Source organism: Macrotis lagotis, chromosome 8 (genome assembly GCF_037893015.1).
Source record: "Macrotis lagotis isolate mMagLag1 chromosome 8, bilby.v1.9.chrom.fasta, whole genome shotgun sequence".
Taxonomy (NCBI): Eukaryota; Metazoa; Chordata; class Mammalia; order Peramelemorphia; family Peramelidae; genus Macrotis; species Macrotis lagotis.
The window spans coordinates 92,101,657-92,117,136 of record NC_133665.1 but is presented as its reverse complement, the minus strand read 5'-3'; the positions used below and the strand labels follow the sequence as shown (position 1 = coordinate 92,117,136).

Here is a 15,480-nt window from a genome sequence, read left to right as displayed (position 1 = left end):
CCAGAGACAAGATAGATCTGGGGAAAATTTAAGACCTTTTAAATATACATGTTGTCATACCAAACATATTTTCCAAACTATATACAATGAAAGATTTTCTAAATACAGTACCCTATTAGAAGACATGAAAATAGGAAATAGGAGAAGGTATATGTAATTTCTGTTATGCTTTTCTGAATTTGTATTGAGGATACTTTAAGTGAGCCTATAGTAAATAAGTTTATTTCCATTAATTGCAAAAAATACTCCCAACAGGCATCTATCTTTACAATAGTATTCAGACTATTGAATGCAAAAGAATTGTATTATGCCTACTATTTGGGTATAGCTTGATAATACCTGACCACTTACATGAAATATTTGTTCCACTCTTTGACTCATACCTTTACCCGGCTTTTTAGCTCTTGTCCTAGTCTGCTAATAGGGAATGGTCTCCAAATCTAACCTGTCCTTGAACCATTATTCTATTCTTTGCCTTGGTGACCCAAGAATCACTATTCAGTAATAGTTCACTACTAAAACATCAATATGGCCAATAGAGAGGTCAAAAAGTTATCTCCTATGAAAAAAAAATCCTGTATTCTTTCTGGATTACCTTTCTATGATATGGTTAAATAATCCTCTTCTTGTTAATTCTTACAAGATCTATTAGTATCTTATTTCACTCCCACTATGAAACCTAAATTATCATATCATCAGGAATCATGCCTGGTCAATAGCAATGATAGGCCCTGCCCCTGATTTCTTTTGAAATAGGATCTCTCTGAGACCAGATCCTGGATGAATAATATTGTTGGTCAGCCCCACATGTATCCAAATTTGAGTTGTTTGGGAAACAGGGTCTTTCTGTTGGCAAGCCCCAGGAACAGTGATCACTATTGGTAAACCCGGGGACAAAGCTTCCCTATTTGTCAGCAATAGAGTTAAGGCCTCACAGATGGCTTGTTCTGGGGGATGGAATCTCTGGATGTGGGGCAAGATGACTTATTGTTTTGAATTAGCTGCTCACTTGTGTAAGTGTCTGCTGGTTTGCAGGAGGGTGAGGTCTCACTTGTGGATTGCTCCAGGCTAAAAGCTTTGCTGCAGGTCCCCTACTATGAAGCTGGTAACCTGTTTCTGCTCTTACTTCTTTTTTTAGAATTAGCTCCCCTCTTACTCCAGTGAGATCAATCTTTTACTTCTGTGCAGTTGTTGCCCTGCTCCTAGATCAATTTTGATGAGGTTTTCTAGTTGTTTGGAGGAAAATTTGGGAGGGTATCCTAGGATTCCCTCCTTATTCAACCATCTTGACACTATAGGTCCTGAAACTATTAAAGAATATAGTCATTTTTTTCATTAAACAATTATTTATACTTTAAAATAAAATATTTAATACAATGGCCATTATATGTCAAAGAGAAATCAACCTTCAAACTACAGTGTTTTGTTTTTTCTTTCATATATATTACAATTCTTTTTTTCACATGTTTTTTTGAAGGTTGAATTGATGTGAGTAATATAAGTATTTTTATATGGACAATTTTCTGGAATGCTAAGAAGTCAATTAAAATAACGTAATGCTAGGTCACAATGGTACTTTTACAACACAAAATAATTGTTTAATAGTAGATGTTTATAAATTCTTATTGACTGTGTTGTTTTATAAAGCACTAGCAAATTGCATGGAATAGAAAGAAAAAAACAAATACCATTCTCTCTAGATCCCCAAGGTTCATAGCTGGTTTCTCATTTGATTAAGGAAAAGCATAAAAGGGAAAAAATAAATCTTCCTGGAAAAGCTTCCTCTTCGTGGATATTCAGGTTTCATCTCATGTATAATTTGACTCATAGACTCATAGAATTTGGATTGGGAAAGACCTTAGAGATCAATTAGTCCAACCCCTTAATTTTTAAAGTAGAAACCAAAACCTATTAAGGTGAAGGAATTGGCTCAAATTCATCTTTGTAACTGAAATCATTATGAATATACTTGCTCATAGAATCACAGATCTAAAGATGAAAGTAAATCTGGAGCTTATCTACTATAATCCCCTAATTAGATCTATTAGGCAGTTGAGGCAATAGAGGGTTAAATGACTTACTCAAAGTCTTGGAATTATCAAGTGACAGAGTATATGTGATCAATTCTTGTGAGTCTAAGTTTGATAGTTCCTTTTCCCATGTATTGGTAATCCAAGAAGACAAATATATGTATATATATATATATATATATATATATATATATATATATATATATATACATATATATATATATATAAAATGATTACTTATTTAAATTTCAGTTCAAATTATATAAAATTTTGACTGTGAAAAAATGAATTAGTAGCATTTAAATATTTTGAAACATAGATAATAAACTGTTGTGGCTTGCTTCCTTGGGGCCCACAGCAGCGACCTCCCTCCAGGAGGGGAGCTGAGAATAAGGAGTCAAGCCACTACTGCCTTATGCCTCCAGCTCAATTTTATTATTGCTTAGCTATTACATATATACTGTTAGGTCTTCCGGGGTAGAACAAAGAATAATGAGGTAATGGTTAGGGGGTGCAAGTGATGTGTATATGCAGTTTCTTGCATTACTGGATAGGAGGGTACGTTAGGGAGGAGATGATAAGGTACGGCTGTGTCTAGTGCCCTTGGACAGTGGGGTGGAATGTCCAGCTCCCAAGAACTCTGGCTCCCAAGGACTCCAGCTCACCTTATCTCTCAGGGCGGCAAGCCAGCTCCTGAGACTGTCCAGGTGGCAGTTTACTTGGAGATGATTTGTGTCATGGCTGTTAGAATAGCCTGTGTACCCACAATAAACAAATATAATGATACAAACTTAAAGGAATCCAGTTATTTTTATTTTTTCCCCCAGCTCTGTTTTTTGCTTATTTATTTTATATTATTACAATATTCTTGTTGTGAGAGTAATCATAAAACCCCCTCCACCAAAAAAGATGAGAAGTCTCTGGAATAATTTGCCTTCCCCATTATAGCCACCAAAAGAAGTTCCTTCAATATTTTTCCTACAGTTGCTGTCACAATTGTAATTCCCTCCACTCTATTCCTTCCCACTCTCATCTATTCCATTCTCTCTCCTTTCATACTGTCTCTGTTCAGAAGTGTGTTGTATCTGAGTATCTTCTATCACCTACTCCCCCCCTTACCTCCCCCCCATTCTCCCTTATCCCCCTCCCTTTTCTTTGACTTTTCTCTATGATAAGATAGATTTCTATAACCTATTAATTGTGGGTTACTTCCTTTCTGAGCCATTTCTGATGAGAATGAAGGTTCACTGATTCCCCCTTGCCTTCACCCCTTCTTACTCTATGGTAAAAGTTTTTCATTACTCTTATGTGAAATATCTTAGCCCCTTCTTCCTCTTCTTTCTCTTCTTCCAAGTATTTTCCTTTATCACCCATTGAATTCATCTTGTTAGTATATTATATTGTTATATTCATTTCCTTCCTGTGCCCTGTTTATATATATGCTCCTTCCAACTGCTCTTATAAATGAGAAAGTTCATATAAGTTATCAGTATCTTCTTCCCATACAGGAATACAAGCAGTTCAACATGATTAAGTTCCTCATAATTAGTCCTTCTCATCCACCCCCTCTATGGTTCACTGAGTCCTATATCTGGAGATCAAGCTTTCTGTTCAGTTCTAGTTGTTTCAGTAGGAAAGTTTGAAAGTACCCTGTTTCATTGAAAATCCATCTTTTTCCCTTAAAGAGGATGTTCAATTTTTCTGGGTAATTGATTCTCAGTTGTAAACCAAGATCTTTTGCCTTCCAGAATATCATTGTCCAAGCCTTACAAGCCATTAATGTAGATGTTGCCAGATCATGTGTAATCCTGACTATGAAGGCTTGGTAGTTGAATTTTTTGTTTCTGGCAGCTTTTAGAATTTTCTCTTTGACTTGTGAGTTTTGGAACTTGGTTATAATATTTCTGGAAGTTTTTGTTTTGAGATCTCTTTCAGGAGCTGATTGGTGGATTGCCTCAATTTCTATTTTACCCTTTGCTTCAAGGATCTCAGGGAAATTTTACAAGTATTATTTCCTGAAAAATGATGTCTGGGGAAGCCCCTAGGTGGCGTAGTGGATAGAGCACCAACCCTGGAGTCAGGATGACGGGAGTTCAAATCCGGTCTCAAACACATAATAATTACCTAGCTATGTAACCTTAGGCAAGTCACTTAACACAATTGCCTTGCAAAAAAAAAAAAAAAAAATGAGGTCTGGGCTCTTTTCCTGGTCATGACTTTCATGTAGCCCAATAATTTTTAAATTGTCACTTATGGATCTGTTTTCAAGGTCAGCTGTTTTTTACAATGAGATATTTCATATTTTCTTCCAATTTTGGGGACATTTTTGGAATAGTTTTATTTCTTCCAGAGTTCTCACAAACTCATCAGCTTCCTTTACTTCCATGATGCCTTTAAAGGTGTTATTTTCTTCAGGAAAAAAATTTTTTATCTCCTTTTCCAACTGGCCAATTGTGTTTTTTAAGGCATTCTTCTCCTCCTTTGCGGATTTTTTCCCATTTGACCTAAACTAGTTTTTAATACGGTATTTTCTTTTGTATTTTTGTATTTCTTTCACCAAGTTGCTGATTTGGTTCTCATGATTTATCTGCATCACTCTCATTCTTCTCCTGATTTTTTCTTGATTTTCCTTAATTGCTTTTCAAAGTCTTTTTTGAGCTCATCCATACCATGAGCCCATTTTCTATTTTTCTTGGAGGTTTTAGATATAGAAATTTCTACTTTGTCATCTTCTAGGTGTTTTTTTTTTAGTTTTTTCAAGGCAATGGGGATAAGTGGCTTGCCCAAGGACACATGACTAGGTAATTATTAAGTATCTCAGGTTGGATTTGAACCCAGGTACTCCTGACTGCAAGGCTGCTGCTCTATCCACTGTGCAACCTAGCCACCCCTTGTTTATTTTGATCCTCCATGGAAACAAAGTAATTTTCTATGGCCAGATTCTTCTTTTTTCTGTTGTTTGTTCATTTACTCACCTTCTGACTGATTAACCTCTCTTCCAATTCCTCCAAAGTCTTATCAGAGGTTCTAACTGCTTTACCTGTGTTCTTGTCCACCACTCTACACTGGAGGTATAAGAATAGTCCCTTCTTGGCTACAATGTTTTTGTGGGGGCCCAGACTGCAACCTGGATCTGAGAATGGGCAAACAGCTGAGTCCTGCCCCAGGGAGAGCAGAGAGGCCTCTGCAGTCTCTCCCAGCCGACTACCACTGCAGGTTCTCACCACAGGGCTGTTCTGAGGCCAGAGCTCCACTCTGGAAACACTTCAGTGCTGCAGAATACTCTCATCACTCCTTCAGACTGTGCCCAATGATCCTTGGGCAAGAGGTCTGGAAGTCACCCCCTCTACCATGTGCCAGGTCCAGTTGTGCTGCAGCTGCACTGATGCTGTGCTGTGGCCTTTTCCAACCCTCAGGGCAAACTTCTAAGTATTTTTGGACTGGAAAATTGTATCACTCAGTCTTTATGTGGGTTCTGCTCCTCTGAATTTTGTCTAGAGGTACTTCCAGCCAAAATGGTAGAGAGAAGACAAGCACTGAGCTAAGGTCTCCTGGTTTCCCCTTAGATATAATATGAAAGAAAACTCTTTTTTTAAGGTTCTTTAGTTTTTTGTGGGTTTTTGCAAGGCAAAGGAGTTAAATGGCTTGCCCAAGGCCACGGGGCTAGGTAATTATTAAGTGTCTGAGGCTGGACTTGAACTCAGGTACTCCTGACTCCAGGGCCGGTGCTCTATCCACTGCACCACCTAACCAGCCTGAAAGAAAACTATTAACAGAAATCCTATCAACAAAAACCCAGAAAGAAAAGCTAGAAGAAGGACATCTACCAAAATTTCTGCCTTATGGGATCATGGGTGAACCGGGGGCAGAGAGACAATGAGGGCAGGGTGAAAGCAGGACTAATGTAAGATCATCCATGGTGGCTTTGACCATGGGAGCTAGGGTACAAGGCCACAGAGGCTTTGGCCCTGCAAGCAGAGGCCTGAGGAGCTCTAGCGCAGAGAGTTGTAGAATGCTCCTGGACATGAATCCACTCAACTGGGGGTCGGAAGTTCCATACATTCAGCGGAGTCCTCTTTCCAGAACAAATATAGTAACAACCCCCCTCCCCCACCTCCCCCCTCCAGGATCAGGTGTGGACAGCAGGGATTGCTCAGCTAAAAGGCAGATGGATATTTTCACCCCAGGGCATAACCCACAATTTTCAAGGAAAATTCAGACCTTGCTGTGGCCCCAAATCCCCTCCAGGCTTAGGGAAAGAGACCCAAACCAAGGCCACAGACACTCCTCAAAAAGCAAACAGTGCCCTCCACTTGCCAGTCCACATGGAGTTACTAAGCAAAGTAGCAAAGCCTCTAGGGATTTCAAAACCAAACCTCTGTGAGCCAGTTTCACACAACATCTTAGGAAAATAAAAAGCTCAGTGGAAATGGGGGGGGGCATAGAAAACTACCTAGAAAGTAAAGGCCCTGACTCAGAGAGATCTAGAACTTCTGAGGAGAATATGAATTGGTGTCTAGTCCATAAAGACTTCCTAGAAGAAATCAGGAAGGAGTTTAAAAATCACTTGGAAAAAGAAAATTAACACCTTGCAAGGGAAAATTAACATCTCATGACAAGAAAACAAATCCTTGGAGAATACAATTGAACAAATATGAAAAGAAAATAATTCTTTCAAATCCTCAATTGGGCAAATGCAAAAAATAGATCTCATTTGAAGAGATAAGGACGGAGAATATATCCTCCTTAAAGTTACCATAGATAATGAAACAATTTCAATACTAAATATGTATGCACCAATTGGTATAGCATCCAAATTTTTAGAGGAGAATTTGAATGAGTTAGAGGAAGCCATAGACAGTAAAACTTTACTGGTGAGAGAACTCAACCTCCCACTCTTAGATTTAGATAAATATAACTTTAAAATAAACATGAAGGAAGTTAAGGAGGTAAATAGACTGTTAGAAAACCTAGATACAACAGTCCTTTGAAGAAAGTTGAATAGGGATAGAAGGGAATATACTTATTTTTCCTGCAGAACATGATACTTACACAAAAACTGACCATGTACTAGGCCATAAAAACTTAATAATTATATATAGAAAGGTGGAAATAATGAAGACATCCTTCTCAGATCATAATGCAATAAAAAAATCACATTTCATAATGGGCCAGGGAGAGATAGACCTAAAACTACTTGGAAATTTAATGACCTCATTTTAAAGAATGACTGGATCAAATAACAAATTAGAGGAAATAATGATTTCATCCTAGATAATGACAACAATGGAACAAACTACAACCAAGGCATGCATACATTAATAAATTGGAGAAAGAGGATATCAAACTAAACATGCAATTAAACCCCTAATTAAATAAAAAATTAGAAATTCTAAAAATTAAAGGAGAAAATAATAAATTCAAAAGCAAGAAAACTACAGAACTAATAAATAAAAATAGCAACTGTTTTATGAAAAAGCAATAAAATTGATAAGCCCCTGGTTAATTTGATTAAGAAAAAAAGAATTTTAGAAAACCAAATTGCCAGTATCACAAATGAAAAAAAGGTGAACTCACCAACAATGAGGAGGAAATTAAAGCAACAATGCAGAATTATTTTGTCCAACCGTATGCTAACAAATTTGGTAATCTAAGGGAAATGAATGAATATTTACAAAAATATAAGTTGCCCAGGTTAAATGAAGAGGAAATTAAATATTTAAATAACACTGTCACAGAAAGAAAATTTCAACAAGTCATTATTGAACTCCCTAAGAATAAATCTACAGAGCAAGATGAATTCTCAAGTGAATTCTCTAACACAATTAAACACCAATTTTTTCCAATTCTACGTAAATTTTTTGGCAAAATAGGTGATGATGGACCTCTGCCTAACTCTTTCTATGACATCAGTATGGTGCTGATGGTAAACCAGGAAGAGTCAAAGCAGAAAGAAAAATTATAGACCTGTCTCCCTACTGAATATAAATGCATAAATTTTAAAATCTTAGCAAAATGATTGCAGCAAATTATCACTTGGATTACACTATGACCAAGCAGGATTTATCCCAGGAAGGGAAGGTTGGTTCAATATTAGGAAAACTATTAGTTTAATTAACTATATCCAAAACAAATCTATCAGAAATCATATGATTATATCAATAGTTGCTGAAAAAACCGTTGACAAAATACAGCACCCATTCATACTAAAATCAGTAGAAATCATAGGAATAAATAAATTTTTCTTTAGAATTATAATCAGTATCTATCTGAAACCAACAAAAAATATTATATGCAATGGGGATAAGCCAGAGCCATTCCCAGTAAGATCAGGGGTGAAACAATGAAGTCCTTTATCATCAGTACTATTCAATATCATATTAGAATTGTTAGCTTTAGCAATAAGAGAAGAGAAAGAAACTGAAGAATTCAAATTGTGAAGGAAGAAAAAAACACTCACACTATGCAGATAACATGATGGTAAACCTAGAGAATCCTAAAAAATCATATAAAAACAGCTAGAAACAATTAGCATCTTTGGGAAAGCCACAGGATATTAAATAAACCCACATAAATCCTCAGAATTTATCAATATTAATAGCAAAATACAGCAGCAAGAGTTAGAAAGAGAAATCCCATTCAAAATAACTTCAGACAAAACCTCTGTGAAAACAACTACAAAACTCTTCTCTCACAAATAAAATCAGATTTAAAAAACTGGGCAAATATCATCTGCCCATAGATAGGCCATGGTAATATAATAAAAATGACAATTCTACCTAACAAAAGTTACTTATTCAGTGCCCTACCAATCAAAATTCCAAAAAATTACTTTATGGAGAAATAAAAAAGTCAAGAATTTCCACAGATTCAATGAAAAAAGTATAAAAGATGGTGACTTAGCCTCATCAGATCTAAAATTATATTATAAAGCATCAGTATCAAAACTGCTTGGTATTGGCTAAGAAATAGAGTGGTTTAGAAATAGACTCATTTCTAAAATATATAGAGACCTGAATCAAATTTATATAAAAACAAAAAAAATAAAAAAAATTATATAAAAACAAACCATTCTCCAATTGACAAATGGTCAAAGGATATGCCGAGGCAATTTAAGGATGAGGAAATCAAAGCAATTCCTAGTCATATGAAATACTGGTCTAAATTTGTATGTATTAGAGAAATGCAAATTAAAGCATCTCTGTGGTACCACCTCATACCTCTCATACTGGACAATATGACCAGAAAGGACAATGATCAATGTTTGAAGGAATGTATGAAATCTGAGCCACTAATGCATTGTTGATGGAGCTATGAACTCATCCAAATTTTCTGGGGAGCAATTTGGAATTACATCCAAAAGGTAATAAAAATATGCATACCCTTTGATTCAGCAATACCACTACTGGGTCTATTCCCTGAAGACATCATTACAAAGGGTAAAAACATCACTTGTTCAAAAATAACATTTGTTTTGTTTTGTTTTGTTTGTTTTTTGTTTCTTGCCCTTTTCATTTATCTTTTTAAGCATCTCTTGGGTCATGTAATTTGTGATTGAATTATTTTTTCAGTTTTGGTCTTTTAATCAGAAAATATTGGAAGTCCTCTATATTGTTGAAAAATCTATATTTTCCCCTGACAATGTATTACTGAATTTTACAGTGTAATAAATTTCAAGGTAATGAAATAAGTAATATCCCAGATCTTTTGCCCTCTAGTATATTGTATTCCAAGTTCTCTGGTCTTTCAAAGTTGAAGCTGAGAAGTCCTGTGTAACTACAATTGTGCTTTCATTATATTTAAATTGTTTTCTTTTTTTTTCTTGTAGTATTTTCTCCTTTATTTTAGTGGAGAATTCTGGCATTTGACTATGATAGTAGTTAAAGTTTTTGTCCTTTGGTGTCTTTCTGGAGAAGTTCTGTGTACTTTTTGAATTGCTTTATTGTCTTCTTGTTCTAGCATATTTGAACAGTTTTCACTGATAATTGCCTCTAAGATGTTTTCTGGATTCTTTTTTTTTAAATCTAGGCTTTCTGGTAGTCCAAAGATTTTTAAATTATCTCTCATGGATCTATCTTTCCAGGATGTTTGATTTTTCTAAATGGTCCTTTCTGTTTTCTTCAATTTTCTCCTTATTTATTTTGTTTGATGGAATCTTGTTGTCTTGTAGATTCATTATTAGTATTTTTTTTTCTCATTAACTTTTGTGTTTTCTTTTGCAGTTGATCAACTTTATTTTTTGAAGAGTCACATTCTTTTACCAATTGGTTATTTTTACTTTTCTTCATGACCCATTTATTTTCCACTTTTCTTCTTCCTCTCTTCTTTGATTTTTACTTCATTTCAAGCACTTCTATGAGCTTTTGAATTTGAGTCCAATTCATAGACTCTTTTGAGACTATCTTTTTGGATAATTTTTTATTGATTTCTTCTTCTTTCATGGCATTGTTATCATCTTTAGCTACATAATAATTTTCTACAGTGAGCAATTTATTAGCTTTTTGTTCATCTTTATTGTTTGAATTCTGCTCCTGGGTTAGACACAAGATTTTTATGCTGGTGATGGGACCTGATCCCTGGCATGTTGTTGGCCAAGATGTTTCCTATGCAGTCCAGGTCTTGCCTTGGCAGAGATTTAATTTCCCTTTAATGTCCAGGTTTTTCCCATGCAGTGGTTTGTTCCAATTCCCATCTTTTTTCCCGGTGTTTCCAGTGAATAGACTATTTTTAGGCATTGGAGTCCTGCCTACTGATTTCCTATCTATCTGCCAGGACCTATATTGTTTGCAAGTTGTCAGAGCCTGGACTGTACTGTGGCTAAAAGTATCCCATTGGCTTTCCCACTTTCCCACCTCACTGGGATTTATTTCTCTTTTCCCCCAAAGAGACAGATCTTCATTGAAGGTCCTCCATGATGTCTACTCTTGAAAACTTTTTTGGATCTTCTCTTTTTCTTGGTATGGATCTGAGACTTCTTAACTTTTGTAGGAAAAAATTCTAGGAGCATACTAGCTTCACAATACTTACCTTGGTTCTATCCCAGAAGTCAAAAATTCATTCTTAATATTTTATTTTTTCCCAATCACATACTAAAACAATTTTAACATTTTTTTTGTTATCGTTTCCAAATTCTCTCTCTCTCTCCTTTCCCTCCTTCCCCCATTGAGAAGGCACACAATTTAGTAGAAGTTATACATGTGTAGTGTTGCAAAACACATTACCATATTTGGTGTTTCTGGTTTTTAATTCACTTATCCATTTCTGTTTTATGGGAGACTTCTTCCCATTCACATTCACAGTTCTAATTATTAAATCTTTATAACTTTCTTTGCTATCCCCCCCCATTTGTATTTTTTCTCTTATTTCACATTCTTTCTAGTTCCCAGTGTTTTGCTTCTGAATACTACCTCCTCAATGTATTTCACCCCTTCTGTTCACCATTCTCCACTTTCTTTCCTTTCCCTTTTCTCCTTCCTTTATTCCCTTTGGTAATTCCTTCCTTCTCTGATTCACTACACCCCCTTACCCATCAGATTCCTGAACAATATGAAAAATTTTAAACTCAAATGAGTATGTGTATTAATTCCTCTTTGAGCCAAATCCAATAAAAGTAGAATTCACGTAGTTCTCATCTTCTCCTTTCTTTCCCTCCATTACAATATGCCCTTTACACCTTTCATGTGATGCTATTCATCCCATTCAGCTTCCCCCTTCCTCTCATATCTTGATAGTCTCCCCCTTTTATAATGAAATACTTTTTAATCTTTCCATCAAAGTCATGGACATATCATGAATGTCTATAACTGCACCCCAAGTATAATCCCTCTAATAGAGTCACAATTCTCAAGAGTTATGAAAATCTTCCTCCCAGATAGGAATGTTAGCTATTTAATCATGTTTAATAGCAGTCACTTTCTTTTCCCCATTTAATGTATTGTGTAACTCTTCAGCCTCTTGTTGAAAGATAAGATTTTCTGTTCAGTACTGGTCTTTTTGTTAGGAAAGTTTGAATGTCACTTATTTCATTAAATTTCCATCTTTTTTCCCTAAAAGAGAAGGTTAAGTTTTTCTGGATAGTTGATTCTTGGTTGTAAACTAAGATCCCTTGTTCTCCAGAATATCATATTCCAGACCCTTTGATTCTTTAATGTTGATACTCTGTAATCCTGATTGTGACTCCTTGTTATTTGAAGTACTTATTTCTGATTGCTTGCAGGATTTCCCCCTTGATCTGATGATTTTGGAATTTGGCCAAAATACTCCTTGTTTGTTTTGTTTTGTTTTTTCCTTTTGGGATACATTTCAGGAGGTTATTGAAGAATTCTTTCAATGATTATTTTGCCCTCTCCACTATATCCTGAAAAATGGAGTCCAGTTCTTTTTTTGATCAAAATTTTCAGGTAGTTCTACAATTCTTAAATTGTCTTTCCTGGAGCTAGTTTCCAGGTCAGTTGTTGTATCAAACAGGTATTACATTTTCTTCTATTTTTTTGTGATTTTGATTTTAACAGATTCTTGGTGAAGTCATTAGTCATGAAGTCATTAGTTTCCACTAATCACAATCTATTTTTCAGAGAGTAATAGTCAACATTTAGGTTTTGCATCTCCTTTTCTACCAAAGTAGTTGTTACCTTTTCCCATTAGTTCAATTGTGTTTTTCAGGGAATTATTTTATTTTTGCATTTATCCAAGTTGTATTTTTTGCAAGGTAAAAGGGGTTAAGTAGCTTACCCAAGGCCACACAGCTAGGTAATTATTAAGTTTCTGAGGCTGGACTTGAACTCAGGTACTCCTGACTTCAGGGCCAGTGCTCTATCCACTGAGCCACCTAGCAGCCCCTCAAATGCATTTTTAAATGATTTGTTTTCTTCTGTCATTTTTTTGTTGCAAGATGTTAATTTTCTCCTGCATGGTATTAATTTTCTCTTGAATTTCTTTTCCCAAATTTTCCATTTAATTTTTAAACTACTTTCTGATCTCATCTAAGAAGTCTTTCTGGGCTGGAGACCAATTCATATTCTCCTTTGAAGCTTCATATAGAGCATATCTCTGTCCTCCTTTTCTGAGCTAGTGTACTTATCTCCAAGGTAATGTTCAATAGAACTGCTTTGTATGGACATTTTTCTGTATTGGAATATTTGCTTTCCCTAGTTTCTTATATTGGTGGAGGGGATGATTTACAGCCCTTTGGTGTTGAGGACCGAAGAGGTCTTGCCTACTGGGATTATCAACTCCAGGGGATTACTCAATGGAACAAGCAGTAAGGAACCAGAAGCTTTCTCTGAATTGCTTCTGTTAGCAGTATCAGCTGGCATATTCTCTGGACCTGGGGCTTGATTTGGAGTGTCCTCATGCAAAACAGTCAGTGGACTAGGCCTATCAGATTTGGAAATGCCAGAGGGTTTCTCTGGATAGTTAATGCTGAAGAAATTTTGACACTCACATGTAGGATTTTGGGAAAGGTGAGAACACCTATTTCTATTTTAGTACTGGTTCTCCCACAGTAATTCCAGAGACTTCTCTGGGAATACTGGGGACATAGGGTTGGGGCTCTACAGGCAGACTCACTGGAGTTCTCCCAGTCCGGCCACCTTGCACACCAAAACAGCTTCTTTTCCCACAGCCCTGATTCTCAGGTTAGTCCCCCACTTCACTCTCTTGCCTATGTACTGGGTCTCTGCTCTCTGCCTGTGCATACCCATGCTCTTCCTATGACAGACTTTGCTGGAAGAGGTTCCCCTATATTCTTTTAAGGAATCTATCAATCAAAAATTTTTTAAGAGGCTTGGTTCCTGTCAATTCAGAGGGAAAGCTGGGAAAACTTAAAAACAATACCTGAATTCTCTCTGCCATCTTGACTTGAGGTCTACTACTTATCATTTCTTGGGCACAATAGAATTTCATCACAATTATATACAACTTGTTCAACCATTCTCCCATTGATAGACATCTCATAAATTTACATTTCTTTGCCAACACCAAAAGAACTGCTGTGAATATTTTTGTACACATAGGTCTTTTTCCCTTCAACTTTTTTATCTTATTGGGAAACAGGCCTAGTAGTGGTCAAAATATATGTATGGTTTTATTGTCCTTTGGTAATAGCTCCAAATTCCTCTCTAGAATGGTTGAATCAATATACAATTTTGCCCATAATGCTTCACCCATAATGTTTTAATTTTTCCACTTCCTCTCTAATATTTGTCTTTTTCTTTTCTGTGATATAAGCCAATATGAGAGATGGTAAGTAGCTTCTCAGAGTCATTTTAATGTTGATTTCTCTCATCAATAATTATTTATAGCATTTTTATATGATTATAAAGAGTTTCTATTACTTTTTCTATAAACTGTTTATATCCTTTGGCCACTTATTAATTGAGTTGATTCAGTTTTTTTTTGTTTTTGAAAAATGAAGTCTTTACCAAAGGAATTCACAGCAATTTTTTTTTCCATAGCAATGATTAACAAATACTTATTTGCCTTTCTAATTTACTCCTACTTTTCTCCTACTTTCTCTTTCCATTAATCATGCCCATTGTGGAAGCATTTTTCTTCTTACTTTTATCTCCCCTAAACTGTCCTCCTTTCCCTTCCTACTTTCCTGTATGGTAAGTTAGTTCATTCTATACCCAAAAAAGTGTGTATATTATTTCCTCTTTGAGTCCCTTCCAATGAAAGTAAGATTTATGTGCTCCCCTCCTTTTTACCCTGATTTCTTCTCCACTATAAAATCTTTCAGACCTTTATTGTGTCAGAAATTGTCTCCCATTTCTACCTCTCCCTTTTCTCATATCCCAGTGCATTCTTCTTTCTCATCCCTTAATTTTATTTTGATAAAGTCTTGAGAGAAGATTGAATTATAAAAGAAAAATAAATAAATATAACAATAATTTGGTTTAGAGTAACAAAAAAGTGAAAATGGAATTCAAAGTTGCACAAACTGAGTTTCAGCTAGGAGTTTAGTAGCCAAGAAAATAGCTGATGATAACATACCACAATTTTTCATATAATTATTTCTATAACTATCATAAATTATGATTTCAGCAAAAGACATATTGATCTCAAGAAAAGCCATCTTTTAAATTTCTCTTATTTTATGCAAAGATTTAAAGACAATACTATCTAATTTCAGGTTTGATATTGGAATAAACTGAGACATTTATGAATAAATGACTATTTAACAGAGGTAGTTTACTTTCTTTACACATGACTATTCAAAGAAGGTATGCAGCAAGGAAAAAACAAGCTACTCTGGACACATGCCCTTTAACTTCTTCTGGAAATGTTTTTGATCAATTAATCAAGGTTTAGTAACTCACTTACAAATTAATTCTGAGAGGCCCAGAACCAACCTGACTTGGGTTATATATTGATTCAGATGAGTAAATTTTATCAGAGAGCCTGGGGCCAATCAGATTTCATGAGATGAGGAAACTTCATTAGGAAAACT

General features: G+C 35.5%; 1 pseudogene; it reads right to left on the bottom strand.

Moving 5' to 3' along the window:
• LOC141496502 (dnaJ homolog subfamily A member 2-like) overlaps positions 1–13,732 on the bottom strand; it is a 29,395-nt pseudogene extending 15,663 nt beyond the window's left edge.
• Between the last annotated feature and the right edge of the window lie 1,748 nt (positions 13,733–15,480).